We start from the raw sequence: 13,855 nt of genomic DNA, 5'->3' as shown, positions 1-13,855 counted from the left end.
GTCTGTGATTAATGGGCATTTTGCTAAACTGAACACATATATCTAACCGAATTGCCCAAAACTTTGAGCTAAGTGTTCTTTCTTATTGTCACTTTAGAGCTGAATAAATTAATTCATATTTCAGAAGTTCTTTTTGTGTTAAGCTTATTCTCTTTTGATTAAAAATATTGGAAAGATATTCCTAGTTCTAATTAACTTAATCTTGATTTTTAATGTTTTGGCCTGCAAATATTTTTGGTAGTTAAATTTCATACTTTCCTTTAATACTTCTGTAGGTTTTTACAATTATAATTATTTCCTCATTCTAATATTAGGAAAACACATTTTATATAGTTTTTTAAATATTTTTCCTTTTTTCCCCTCTCTTTTTTCTTCCACCTCTCTTACACACATGACATTTGAGATGTTAAGGCATCTAAAATTTACTTTACTATATGTAGTAAAGATCTTTCTATTAAATTTGTGGGTTTTTTTTAACTACTCAATAAATGATCTTACTGCCCAAGTGTGGTCTGGGATGAGATAAGGAGCTATGATAGAATACTGCACTTAAATTCCTTCACTGAAAAAAAACTTGACATGGAAAAAAATAGCCTGCTAAACTAAACTATGTGCTCAGTGATGTAACTGATTAACATTCTATCACCAGCTACTTATCTGCAGACAAAGCAGTAATTTAAAAGTGTTCACCAAATAGGATCCAGTGTACAGGCAATACTTTGAGGAACTTTGTCATGTAACAGGTAGAGAAGACCCTTACTCTTTCTGTCAGTGTTTCACTGGGAAGTTATATTTGAGTTGCAAAAGATGCAATCTTAGAATTTTAGTCTAACAGATGGTGTATACATATTTCTCTCTGTCTACAAATGTATGAAGTGTTTTTAAATATTATTCTGTGATGCAATTCATTGCAAGTAATAAAGCTTTTTGTATGATATTCAATGGTGTGTTAGATAATATTTCATATATATAGGAGGTAACAGGAACAGAGCAGTGATAGAAAGAAAGAACATACATACACACATACATCCCACATGGTATTTCTTTAGGTCTACAGATTAATTCAGTTCTCTTTGTGAGTTCTAACCAAAGTAAAATAACTTCCTTATTATTGGGCATGGTTTTACTAAAATTTAGGCCCTAATTTAATGTTTATAAAAATTCAATCCAAGTTTTAGGTGTTGAAAAATATATAAATTGTCAAGGAAATAATAATTTTAAAAGTACTTATTAATAACATAATCTTGTGACCACTTTCTGGCCTTGTTAGATCTGGAGATTTTTGTTCTGAAGAGCAAAACTTTGCAGTGCTATAGCACCTTGGGGCCAAAGACTTCTACTCCCACCTAAATAAGGAAGGCAATAATCTTAACTTTATTTTAGAGATAGTGATTGCCAAAGTTCACACAGCTAATAAGTGCCTGAACGGACATTGAATGCCAAGTTTGTCCAGATCCAAATCCCATTATATTAATTACAGTGCTGTGCCAGAAATGTGGATGAGTTCTAGCTAACTGAGCTCTACTCAACTGATTCTGGGCTGGCTCTGAATAATGTCCTCACCTTATCTCTTCAGTCATACTTTGCTTTGTGATCCTTTCATCCTCTATACCGTGACCTTTCTGCACAGCAGACACACTAGAGATCTTACAGTGTTTCTAATGTACTGTATTTCCACTCTCTGCAGAACATAGACCCAGGTAGCTACTCCTACCTGAGATGCTCTTTCTCCCCATCATTGAGTAATTTTCTCTTCCTTCTTACATTTTATGTATCAGATCAACAGCCATTTTCTAAAGGAAATATTCTGTGTGGATGAATTTCTCTATTAAACATCTTAGTGGCACCAGTTCCTTGGCCAATGTACACATTTGTTCATCTATCAGACATACACTTCACTTGGCTATAAGCTCAAGAGGTGATAAACCATGTTTTTGCTTATGATGGGATTTCTAATAGATTTGATAGTGCTTGGTATATATTAGTTATTCAACAAATACATATTAAATAATGAATTATTTTTAAAATATATATAAATTGTCTTAGTAAATAAAATACTCTTATGCACAGAATGACAGTGAAACTTGATTAGAAAGTGGATGCTATATGCATATTGAAATTGTTTAACGTATTTTATATTACTTGGGACTTTTAGTAAGCTATCAATTAAAGCTTTATAGTAATAATATTCTGTATTTTGAAATATATCCAAGTCCATGTGGGGGGAGATTTTATTTAAGTGCACATATATGAAAATCACTCCTCCTCTGCCCAAAAGTGTTTTCCCCTGAGGTCTTCTTATCACATTAAATCACATTTGATTCTAGCTGTGAATCAAAAAACAGAATTATATTTCAGCCTTCTATGTTCCTCAGTCCACATTCAACCCATCAACTGTTAACTCTATCATCATAAATAACTCCACATTTGATTACTTCTCATTTAATTGTCCTCTTACTATGCTAGACTAAGCTATCATCACCTCTCATCTGGATTATTGGATTATTACAGTAGTCTCTAAAGTGATGTATATATTTTTTTTAGCTCTTGCCTTCTACAGGGGCTGTTTCCAACTCAAAGTCAGGAAAATTGTTCTGAACCAAATCAAATTGCCTGACTTTTTTTACTTAAGATCTTTCAATAGCTTCCTGTCTCACTTGGTGAAATCCGGTCCCTCACAATGACCCTCTGGTTCCACCTGTTCAAACCCCCATCCCTTATAACTGGTCATTTCTATCTACTAACTATCCTACAGATTTATTGCTCTTTGTTGTAACTCCAACACATGAAGCAAATACTCACTTACAGGCCTTTGCTTTTGCTCTTGTTTTTGCCTTAAAAGTTGTTGAAGTCCATATGGCTGACGCTACTCTTCTTTAGTTTTCTTCCCGAGTATCATTTTTCAGTAAAGCTTTTCTTATATCTTAAAATTGAAATAAACACACACGACTTTGGTTTATTCCACTTTTTCCACTTTAATTTTCTCCATATTTTTTTCAAAACCCTACCTCAACTGCTATACACTTGTGTGTAATAAATTTCTGTCTCCTTAGTACACTATTGTATTCCCATCATCTGAAATAATAATTCTTGGGTGTTTGGCACATTGAATGTACTTAAAAATGTACTTAGTGTCTCAGCAGAAATAAATGAAATCTTCTGTTTGAGGAACTTATTTGTTATTATCTAAGTAGTAATTAGGCATTTACTTTCACTTTAAAATTTTATGTTAGAATTTTGGATCAAATAGAAGTTGAGAAGATATTGAAATTTCCCATCTCCATTTTGCACACTAAAAAAAAAAAAAAAACCTAAAAAGAGAGTAATCATTTTATATACAGGCAAGCTAAAGAACCATAAGGTGAAATTTTTGTATAGTAAAGTTAGAAGAAACCTATTGAAATGGAAGAGAGCAGGAATTTATCATTCAGAATAGGTTGAGTCTTGGTATTGGACAGAGATTCTGGGGTTTAATGCACTCTGGGTTATGGAGGCTACAATTCAGAGCTCCTTGCCTGATGATGTCTATCTCAAGTCAGCTGAAAATAAATTATTTCCTATACTCCACAGAGTGAAAAATAAATCCTTGGAATCAATTAGAATCTAATGGCATAGCTTTAAAGAATAAAGGCAAACATTAAAAAAATAAATGGAGAAATAGATATAACTACAATTATGCTGTAGTAGATATTTACCTCACTCACTATTAATGATAGTCAAGTTAATAGAAAGATTTATATGGAAAAGATAAGATTTAAATAGTCAAAAATATTCTTGTGGCAGATAACAGAACCTATAGTCAAGAAATGAGGAATACCCACTCTAATAAAACACACTGCATATTTACAAAGAATATTTTACAAGTCTATGCACGTTACAAAAAATTAATCGACAGATAAACTTTCCTGACTACAATGAAATTAAGTTAAAAATAAAAAGAAAACTAAAAATTACATTTAGAAATTCAAAAATCAACTTTTGAAAAACTCATAGATGAAAGAAAAATATTCTCATAATGAAATAAAAACAAATATTCTATTTAACAATTTGGGGGCATGGGGAGAAAGCAGTGCATGGAAGAAAATGAGAAACTTTAAATACAAATGAAAATTTAACTATGAAATTAATTACCTATGTTTTAAATTAGGAAGTTAGAAAAATGACAAAGAAATTGTAGGTAGAAATAATAAATATTATAAATTAATGAAATAGAAAAAAAATTATTAAATCAACAATGAAACTCAAATTATTTTTATGAAAATGTAGGTAAAACTCAAAGACTAATCAAAAAAAAAAGTAATGGTTCAAAAGGAATAGGAAGGATCCATCACACTATTACAGAAATATCAACACTACTGAGAAAATATACTGAATATTGTCCTGTCAAAAATTAAAATTATGTAAAGGTGAAATGAGAAAATATCATGAAGGACCTAAAATTCTATAACTATTTAAGGAAATTGAATCTGTACTTTTAAATCTTTCCAAAGAAAATGCCAGCCCAGACACAGGAAAATATTCAAAGAAAAATAATGCTATTATTAATCTAATTTTTGTAAGAATAAAAACTCATTATTTGAGTCTAGTATTATGGTAATATGAAATGGAAGGAACAATTATGAGGAAGGAAAATTACAGTTCATTCTTCTCTAAGAATGATTCAGAATGACGAAGAAAACAGTTTCAAAATAAAACAGCATTGTACAAATAAGCAAAAGTAATCCAAGGAGATAAAATCATTGCCAGGATAATAAAATTCAGGTATTATTTAAGACCTTAATCCCACATTAAAAGATTAAAACTAGAACTAGAACTACCTCATTATAGAGAAAAAATATCCAATAAAATCATTCTCAAGTATATTTACAAGAAAAAATGGCAAACATAAGTCCTGATGGTGGAATACTCTATAAGATAAAAATAAATTAAAAAAAAACCAGCAGTGATCTCACTGTTTCTGCTTCTGTATGTACTGGGACACAAACAAGTATACAGTTGAGAATGGAAGAAATAGAACTGTTTTAATTCACAAATGATTTAATTACCTACAGAAAAACTCAATATAATGTAAAGGTAAAATATGGTATTAATTGGTGAGTTTAGTAAGTTATTGGATATAAGATTGATGTCCAAAATTAGAAGTCAACAGCAAAAATACAAAATATCACTTTGTAAGGAGAATAACATTTGCTTTAACAGTACATAATACAGAGTACTTGGAAATAAATTCAACCAAAGATAGGAAGTGTATGCCTTTATTAAAAGTAACAAAATTGGGCTGGGATTGTGGCTCAGTAGTAAAGTGCTCACCTAGCATGTGTGAGACACTGGGATCAATTCTCAGCACCACATATAAATAAATAAATAAAAAAGTCCATTGACAACTAAAAAAATATTTTAAAGTTAAGAAATTAAGTTAATATTAGTGACAATATACTATATTTATGGATAGATATAATATGAAGATTTCACATCTGCTGTAAATGAGTTAGAAGCCCCTGGACCTTCCAATAAACATACTACCAGGGCTTTTCAAAATGAAAGTTAACAAAGTACTTTCAAAATATATTTATAAATGAACATAAGTCATATACTCTTCAAGAAGGAAGAGATGAAGGTACAAGTGAAGGTAGAAGCAGATGAGGAGGAGAATGGGTGGGAATCTAGCTCCACCAAGCAACCAAGACCTAGTATACAACTATAGTAACTAACACAGTGTGTCCTTCAGCTAGACAAGTAGAACAATAGGACAAAGATACAGTCATAAGCAGTCAATGACTGTATGTTCACCTCCTGTCTGAGTAAGGTAACATATTGCAGATTAGTTACGTTTGACAATTCAGGAGAATGTAGTGTCATAATTAGATGTGCATATATACAAATTAAATAGAACACGTTCTTCAGACCATAATAAAAATCAATTCCAGATAAGATAAAGGTTAAAATGTAATACATAAGGCTTTCAAGAGAAAATATAGGACCCTGTTTTTATGACTTCAGAATTGAAAGACTTTCTAAACAGCACAAAAAAGAAGGCAAAGACATGTGATCTCATAAGGAAGCTGCACTTGTAGCTCAGTGGTAGAGCGCTTGCCTTGAATGTGTGAGGCACTGGTTTCAATACTCAGCAGCACCTAAAAATAAAAATAAATAAATAAAATAAAGATATTGTGACCATATTAAAAAACACACACACACACACACACACACACAAAGAAAAAAAAAAAACAGGCTGAAAGGATCCCCAATAGATTTTTGTCTTGTTCAGGTTTTAAATTCTTGTGAGAGTTTCCAGAAACATTTGATTGATGTTGGATTACATATACATGGACCCACACACATATATAGTATTCATTTACATTGTATATGTTTGTTATGATGATAATTCATAATTTCAAAGTGAAAATCAAACCTGGGAAGGAGCAAAATAAAAATGAACACTATCTGTGTGTTGGAAAACAAAGAAAAAATACTGAAATTGTATCAAAAATAATAATTTTTATTAGTCTGTTTCAAAACTCTTTAAAAACTGTTTACGTTCTATTACGTAAACAACAGCCATTTGCAAACTGTAACAAAAGAAGTAAATTGTTTACATTGAAGTTGGCAAAAAGGTAACAAAATAAAAATAAAAACCTTGAAATAAACTTTTAAAGAAATGAAAAGAAAGAATTTATAACCACACAGGGTTATAAAAATGGAAAGACCTTTGTTTGGGCTTAGAAAGAAATAGTCAATACTATAAAACAACAATTATCTATATATGAATATAATCTGATATGTCCAAAAGTACCAATGGACTTTCCTTTTCATTTAATTTGTTTTATTTGACATCCTGATTATAAAGTCCATATGGAAAAACCAACATGAGAAAGGTCCTTATTTTTAAAAAAATGGGAGTAAAGAAAGTGAGGTGTTAGATATTAATACATTTATTTTAATATATTTCTAGTGCTTGAATAAGCAAAGTCAATTCAAAAGAATAAAGAAAAATTGACATGTGAGCATGAAAAGATGTAGAAATGTAGCACACAATAAGACACAACTACAGTCAGTGAAGGAACTGTATTATCCAGTAACAAAAGTTGCAGCAAGTTGATTCTTTGCTTTATGCTTCACATCAAGGTACACCAGACTGACTATACTCCAGCGTTTTTAGTTTGTTGGGGGATATTTTTTTTTTGCATTTTTGTACAGGGAATGGCTGTGATTCTAGATATGAAGTTATAAATGTTTAAGGAAAAGATATACAAAGCATTATTAAAAACTGAATGTAAAAAGGAAAAGTCTAACATAGAAGAAAAATCACAGTGAATATATATATATATATATATATATATATATATATATATATATTCTAACATACATGACATGAAATACTTTCTTGGTATCTTCTCTTAGATTGAAAATCTCATATGAAAATGAGACTGCCTACTTTATAGAGATGTTGAGTTTGATAAAATTGGTTACAAGAAAAGCCATATATGTTGTATCATTATAAAAGCATAAAGCACTTTGTGATATGGTCAAGCATGCATATGTGGTTTTTGGTTTTTGGTTTCTTAATGTCTTACAAATCAATAACTCAAATAACCAAAACTCCATTAGAGAAAGACAAAGGATACAACAACGCATATCCCACAGAGATTTATCCATGGATTATGTGAAAACAAACCTTAGCATCCTTCATAAAAATACCAGTTGAAACTACAAAGCAATACCACTTTTACCTACCAGATTACACAAATGTATGCAGATGAACACAAACTGAGTATGAAAACTCCTCCTGCCCACTTTTCCACTTTTCTCTTACTCTTCTTTCAGATCATTTCTTCAGAGGTGTACCTAATGTATGGATTAAATCTTCTTGGTATCTTCTCTTAGAGGTTCTATGTAATTTTCATTCCTCATTTTTCACATTTTCAATTTTACATTATTTTTATGATCATGCTTCCTAAGGACAAGGTATATGTCCTTTTTGTTTTTGTATTTATGGGTTTTTTTGTAATTTAACATTGCATCCCTAGCACATTTTATATGTGCTCATTAAATAAACTATTATGTTGTGATAACAATATAAGTACATAAAAAGTATTGATGCCGGGCATGGTGGGGCACACCTGTAATCCCAGTGGCTCAGGAGGCTGAGGCAGTTGGATCTCGAGTTCAAAACCAGCCTCAACAAAAATCTGAATGTTTATCAAAAATCCACATATTTTGCCAGGCACAATGGTGCGTGTCTTTAATCCCAGTGGCTCAAGATGCTGAGGCAGGAGGATTGTGAGTTCAAACCAGCCTCAGCAAAAGCGGGACACTAAGCAACTCAATGAGACCCTGTCTCTAAATAAAATACAAAATAAAGCTGGAGTTGTGGCTCAGTGGTCAAGTGCCCCTGAGTTCACACCCTGGTACCTCCTCCCCACACAAAAAAATGTTGACTACATGAAACATATGCTTAAACATTTCTAAGTATAAATTTGAAAACTAGTTTGGGATGCCATGTAGCAATATCTGTCAAAGTTTGATTAGAAAACATTTGCCAAATAATACTTGTGAATACAGATTTAACTCATTTTACCAACTTTGAGTATAGTACTTTTAGTAATTTTTATTTAATTTGTGTTTGTGTTTGTTTCTGGAATGATTTAACAACTCACTATTTGTCTACTTGCTCAATTTAGTACCATCATTTTTAAAATATGTTTTTAGTAAAAATAATTATAAAGACTCAGGTGCGATCACTGTTTTGCATTAATAAAACGGTATCTATTTTCTGAAAATTTAATTGTCTGGTGGCTCAAAACTTTCTTCAGCTAATTATAAAATTGTCCTTTTAGGATATGTTATATTTTTTGGAATAGTGCTATGAACATAAAGTTTACACAAAATGATTTGACTTGAAATGATGTATAATATGTATTTATAATTTTATTTTAGCACATTTATGACTATATTTGTAATAGATATTGTCAAATAAGTTGTTTAAGAGTTCTATATTTTACAAGTTAAACGGGATTGCTTTACTCATATACCACTTATTCGGTGATTGAAAATCTCATATGAAAATGAGACTGCCTACTTTATAGAGATGTTGAGTTTGATAAAATTGGTTACAAGAAAGGCCATATATGTTGTATCATTATAAAAGCATAGAGCACTTTGTGATATGGTCAAGCATGCATATGTGGTTTTTGGTTTCCATTTTGTTTTCTGACCCAGGGAAAGAACTGATGTATATCATTGAATTTTGCCATAGAAATGTAGCTTCTCCACTAAAATGGTCACTAAGGAGTTTCCTCAGGACTTTGAGATAAATGAGGCAACAGATATGCAAATTTAGTTCCTTGAAGGCAATAAATATTTAGGCCACCTGCTAAAGTCCTGGGGATTGCAGGAGTACTAGGACTACAGGTGCCATGTGTCTAATAAGCCCTTGGAAATCAATGACATTTGCACACACATTCCTCTGGAAATTATGCCTGGATAAAACTGCGGGTAGAGCCAGGTTATAAACCTGCAACTTCAGACAACTGTGATTCTGCTACTGGCATCAATACTGCTACCAGACCATTAGTTGAGCTATCTGAAGCATCTTTACCTGTTACTCTCCTTATTTTCTTCCATAATCAGTTACCAAATTCTAATCACTCTTCCCCTAAAGTAACTATCTTGTGTCTTTCCTGTTATTCCCTTAGGCTTGGACTCTTGCAATACCCACCTTACTGGTCTTCTTGCATTTAATATGAAATCTTTCTAGCTTGTGTCATACCACTAGCAACATCCTTAATTTTGGTGTTGATTCCAGTTAAGAAATTTTTATTCCTGCTTCCTTTTACCTAACGAATGAACTCCAAATCCCTTAGTCTTAAATTCATGAGTTTTATAAAATAGTCAGAATCTATTTTTCTAACTTATAATCCACTTCTGTATTTCAATGATTACAAATGATCCATAATTTTAAAAGAGCATGTCTTTAACCATGCATTTTTGTCTTATGCCAATTCTCAATCTTATTGATTTATATCTACTAAAATTTTATCCATTAGTGGACAAGACAAAAGCTATCACCTTGGAGAAATTAAACTGGGAAGTGTGAATGAAAATGTCAAACATTACTTTTTTAACATCTTGTACAGTTTATTGAATATATCACTTGTCATTTTTTATTGTTTTTGATATTCAAATTTATAGCGACATAGGTGTGTGTGTGTGTGTGTGTGTGTGTATGTGTGCATGTACACACATAGGTCTCCAGCAGGACAGCAATCTCTGAAAACAGAATTAATATCTAACATATTTTTCTTCTACAGCACAAAGTTGAGTGTATTATACATTGTAGATACTAAAAAATTTGATATTTTAATGAATAGGCATTTTTTGTATGGATACTCATGTTGAGATTTTAGTTATGGAGTCCAAGAAGTAGAGAATTATTTGAGTCTTGACTAAATAAAAGAAAATAAGGTTTAATGGCTATGCAAATATAAACTTGGCAACATATTTTTCCTTTTTGGTACTTGGTGATACTTCAAATTCTTATTGAAAATAAGACTTTTGAAAAGATATATTTCAAATATGATGCGACTACTTTGTATTCTAGTTATAGACCTATCCAACTATTTTATGCAAGTCCTGAGATTATGACCTTGGAAGAGCCAAATCTAGCAGTTTTAGCAATAGGACTATTGTATCTAAGCTTCTGCTGATTCTATAATAGCAACGATATGAAAACAGCCTACATGTCTGTTAACAGATGAATGGACACACACACACTCAAATTAAATATTATTCCATCTTTAAATAAAAAGAATGAGATCCTATCATTTGTAACAATTTAGATGAAACTTAAGAGATTTATGCTTAATGAAATAAATCAGGCATAAGTAAATATTTCGTCTCAAATGAGATTCCTCATTGATATGTGGAATCTAAAAAAGGATTAATTCAGAGTAACAGTATAGTTTTGGTTACTAGAGGCTAGGGAATGGGAAAAGAGAGAGTTATTAGTCAAAGACTATCATCCTTCAGTTTTAACATGCGAAAGTACAGTGTAGGAACTGTACATTATTAAGTAAGTATTATAATTATGTATTATTGCTCTGGAAATTTTTTAAGAGTAATTCCTTAAGTTTTCTTATTATAAAAATGACAATTTTTACAAATTTTATGATTTTTATTCATCATCATACATCAATAAACCTTGGAAAAATGAAAAACATAGATAAAATGTAGATAATTCAATAGGAAGATACCATATGCCCTAAAGGGTATCTGATCACACATAGATTTAATTCATCTCTCCTAGCTTGTAAGAGTCACTTTTAAAAAGGAATAAGATTCATTCCATGGTGATATGAGGGAGTGTGTCATAAGAAAGAGAAAATGCACTCTAAAAGGAGAATAACCAATCAATAAAAAATAAGAAATCAAGATGAAGCTAGTAGATTATCCATAGGACTTTTAGAAAGGGAACTAGATGAAATAATAATGTATTGTTTTAATAGACAAAAAATTACTCTTCTAAGAACTATTGCTCCTGAAAAATGTTCAAAGTTAATTTCTCTATGCTAAGTATCCTCAAACCCACTAAAATTGGTAATGGCTATATGTAAATTGATGTTCCCATGTTGTACTTTTCAGAATTCTCTATAACAGATGTCACAAGTGTATCCTCTGGAACTTGTCTGTCAGCTAATGTTACACACTATCTAAGTGACAGGCGAGACTAAAAGCAGAGCTTGGGCTTGAATTCTTGCTCTGCCAGCTGCTCATTAAATGTGCTCTGGAAAAGTTCTGTTCTTGTTTCCTTCATTCCTAAAATTTGGAAAAATTTGAAGATTCATTGTTAGAATTGGTGATAATCTATTATGGCACAGTGGTTGACACATATTAGTAAATGAATGATAATAATAATTAGTAGTAGTGTAGTTATTTTATAATATTAGTAAAAGAGAGATTTTCAGACTCCATTGGCCTTTCATACCTCTGCTGGTTCTTGGAGTGATTCTATAACTTTCAAATGCTCTTAACTGGATTGTCAGTGTGTTTGCTTATCATGAAGATTCACATAGACTACTAACACAGCTTTGGTATTTGACACTGTATTTAGACAATAATACACTTAAAGTATTAAACAGTTAATTAGGATAATGATACTTCCGTGTGCAGCCCTCTCACACCCATAACCAGTGTAGGTTTGTATGTCACAGTGAATAGGTGGAAGTGGGGAAAAGTCACCCAGCTAATGAATGGCCTTGCAAGGGTCAGCCATCTGCTTCCATTTCTGTACTGTATCTTGGCCAATGTAGGACCTCAAGTAGAGCAAGCAACCTTCTCTTAGCAGGTAATTTATGAATTTTTAGGCTCACAGTTTCTCTAAGTTGATAAGACCCCAGATCATTTTCTACTTTCCATCTGTTTAAGGTATATTTAGTAGCTTTCAAAATTCTATATCAGTTGATTAATTAGCAGAAATTTATTTATTAAGCTATTACATAATTAAAATAATTTTAAATGGTTAATTTATGATTTCTGAACACTTGTATTCTAGGTGGTGATAGTTTATAGATACTAATTTAAATTCCTCAGAAATACAAGAACTTCTGATTTGTCTTACATAAAATAAATTTAAAGGCACAGAAGGTAAGGGTTATGAAAAATATGGGCCAGAATTTAATAGCTAAAGCAATCCTTAGTAGGAAGAGTGAACCAGGTGACTTCACTATACCAGGCCTTAAAATATACTATAGAGCAATAGTAACAAAAACAGCATGGCACCATAACAGACTGGTAGACCAATGGTACAGAATAGAGGACACAGAGACTAACCAACAAAATTACAATTATCTTATATTAGACAAAGCTACCAAAAACATACATTAGAGAAAAGATAGACTCTTTAACAAATGGTACTGGGAAAACTGGAAATCCATATGCAAAAAAAAAAAAAAAAATGAAATTAAACCCCTATCACTTACTATGCACAAAACTCAACTCAAAGTGGAATTAAACCAGAGATCCTGAGTCTAATAGAAGAAAAATTAAGCCCTAATCTTCATCATGGCAGATTAGGCCCCAACTTCCTTAATAAGACTCCTATAGCATAAGAATTAAAATCAAGAATCAATAAATGGGATGGATTCAAACTGAAAGGCTTCTTCTCAGCAAAAGAAACAATCTGTGAGGCGAATAGAGAGCCTACAGCTTGGGAGCAAATTTTTACCCCTCACACATCAGTTAGAGCACTAATTTCCAGGGTATATAAAGAACTCAAAAAACTAAACACAAAAAAAATCAAATAACCCCATCAATGAATGAGCCAAGGACCTGAACAGACACTTCTCAGAAGATGATATACAATCAATCACCAAATATATGAAAAAATGTTCATCATCTCTAGCAATCAGAGAAATGCAAATCATAACTGCTCTAAGATTTCATCTCACTCCAAAAAGTCTTTATAGAGGGAAAAAAATGACAGAATTTAAACTGGCTTTGTTAAATGCAGATTAGCAAGGGAAAGCATTCTAATAGAAGCTGTACTAATGGATAGGATAAAAAAGTGTTCCAGAGACAATTAGATTGAAGTCAGATTACAGATGGTTTGAATAATGAAACAGTAGATTTTATCTGCAGATAGTTTTCAGAATTTTGAGTGAATAAGAATCATCTTAAAAATGTGCTACAATACACTTCCTAAGGCTTAATCCATAAATCTTCTCTATTAGTTGGTTGGGAATAAGGGCCATGGATCTTCCTTTTAACTAACCTAACAGAATGCCCTGAAATTCTGGTGTAAGTGATCCATTATTCACATTTTCAGTATCTCTACTTGCCAAGGACATTTTAAAGACAT

At 31.5% G+C, this 13,855-nt stretch overlaps 1 protein-coding gene across 2 annotated transcripts in view; it reads left to right on the top strand.

Moving 5' to 3' along the window:
* Positions 1-13,855, top strand: part of Adamts19 (ADAM metallopeptidase with thrombospondin type 1 motif 19) — a 264,305-nt gene that overhangs the window by 138,296 nt on the left and 112,154 nt on the right. The window lies entirely within an intron of this gene.

This window comes from Urocitellus parryii, chromosome 1 (genome assembly GCF_045843805.1).
Source record: "Urocitellus parryii isolate mUroPar1 chromosome 1, mUroPar1.hap1, whole genome shotgun sequence".
Classification (NCBI taxonomy): Eukaryota; Metazoa; Chordata; class Mammalia; order Rodentia; family Sciuridae; genus Urocitellus; species Urocitellus parryii.
This window is presented reverse-complemented; position numbering and strand designations above follow the sequence as displayed.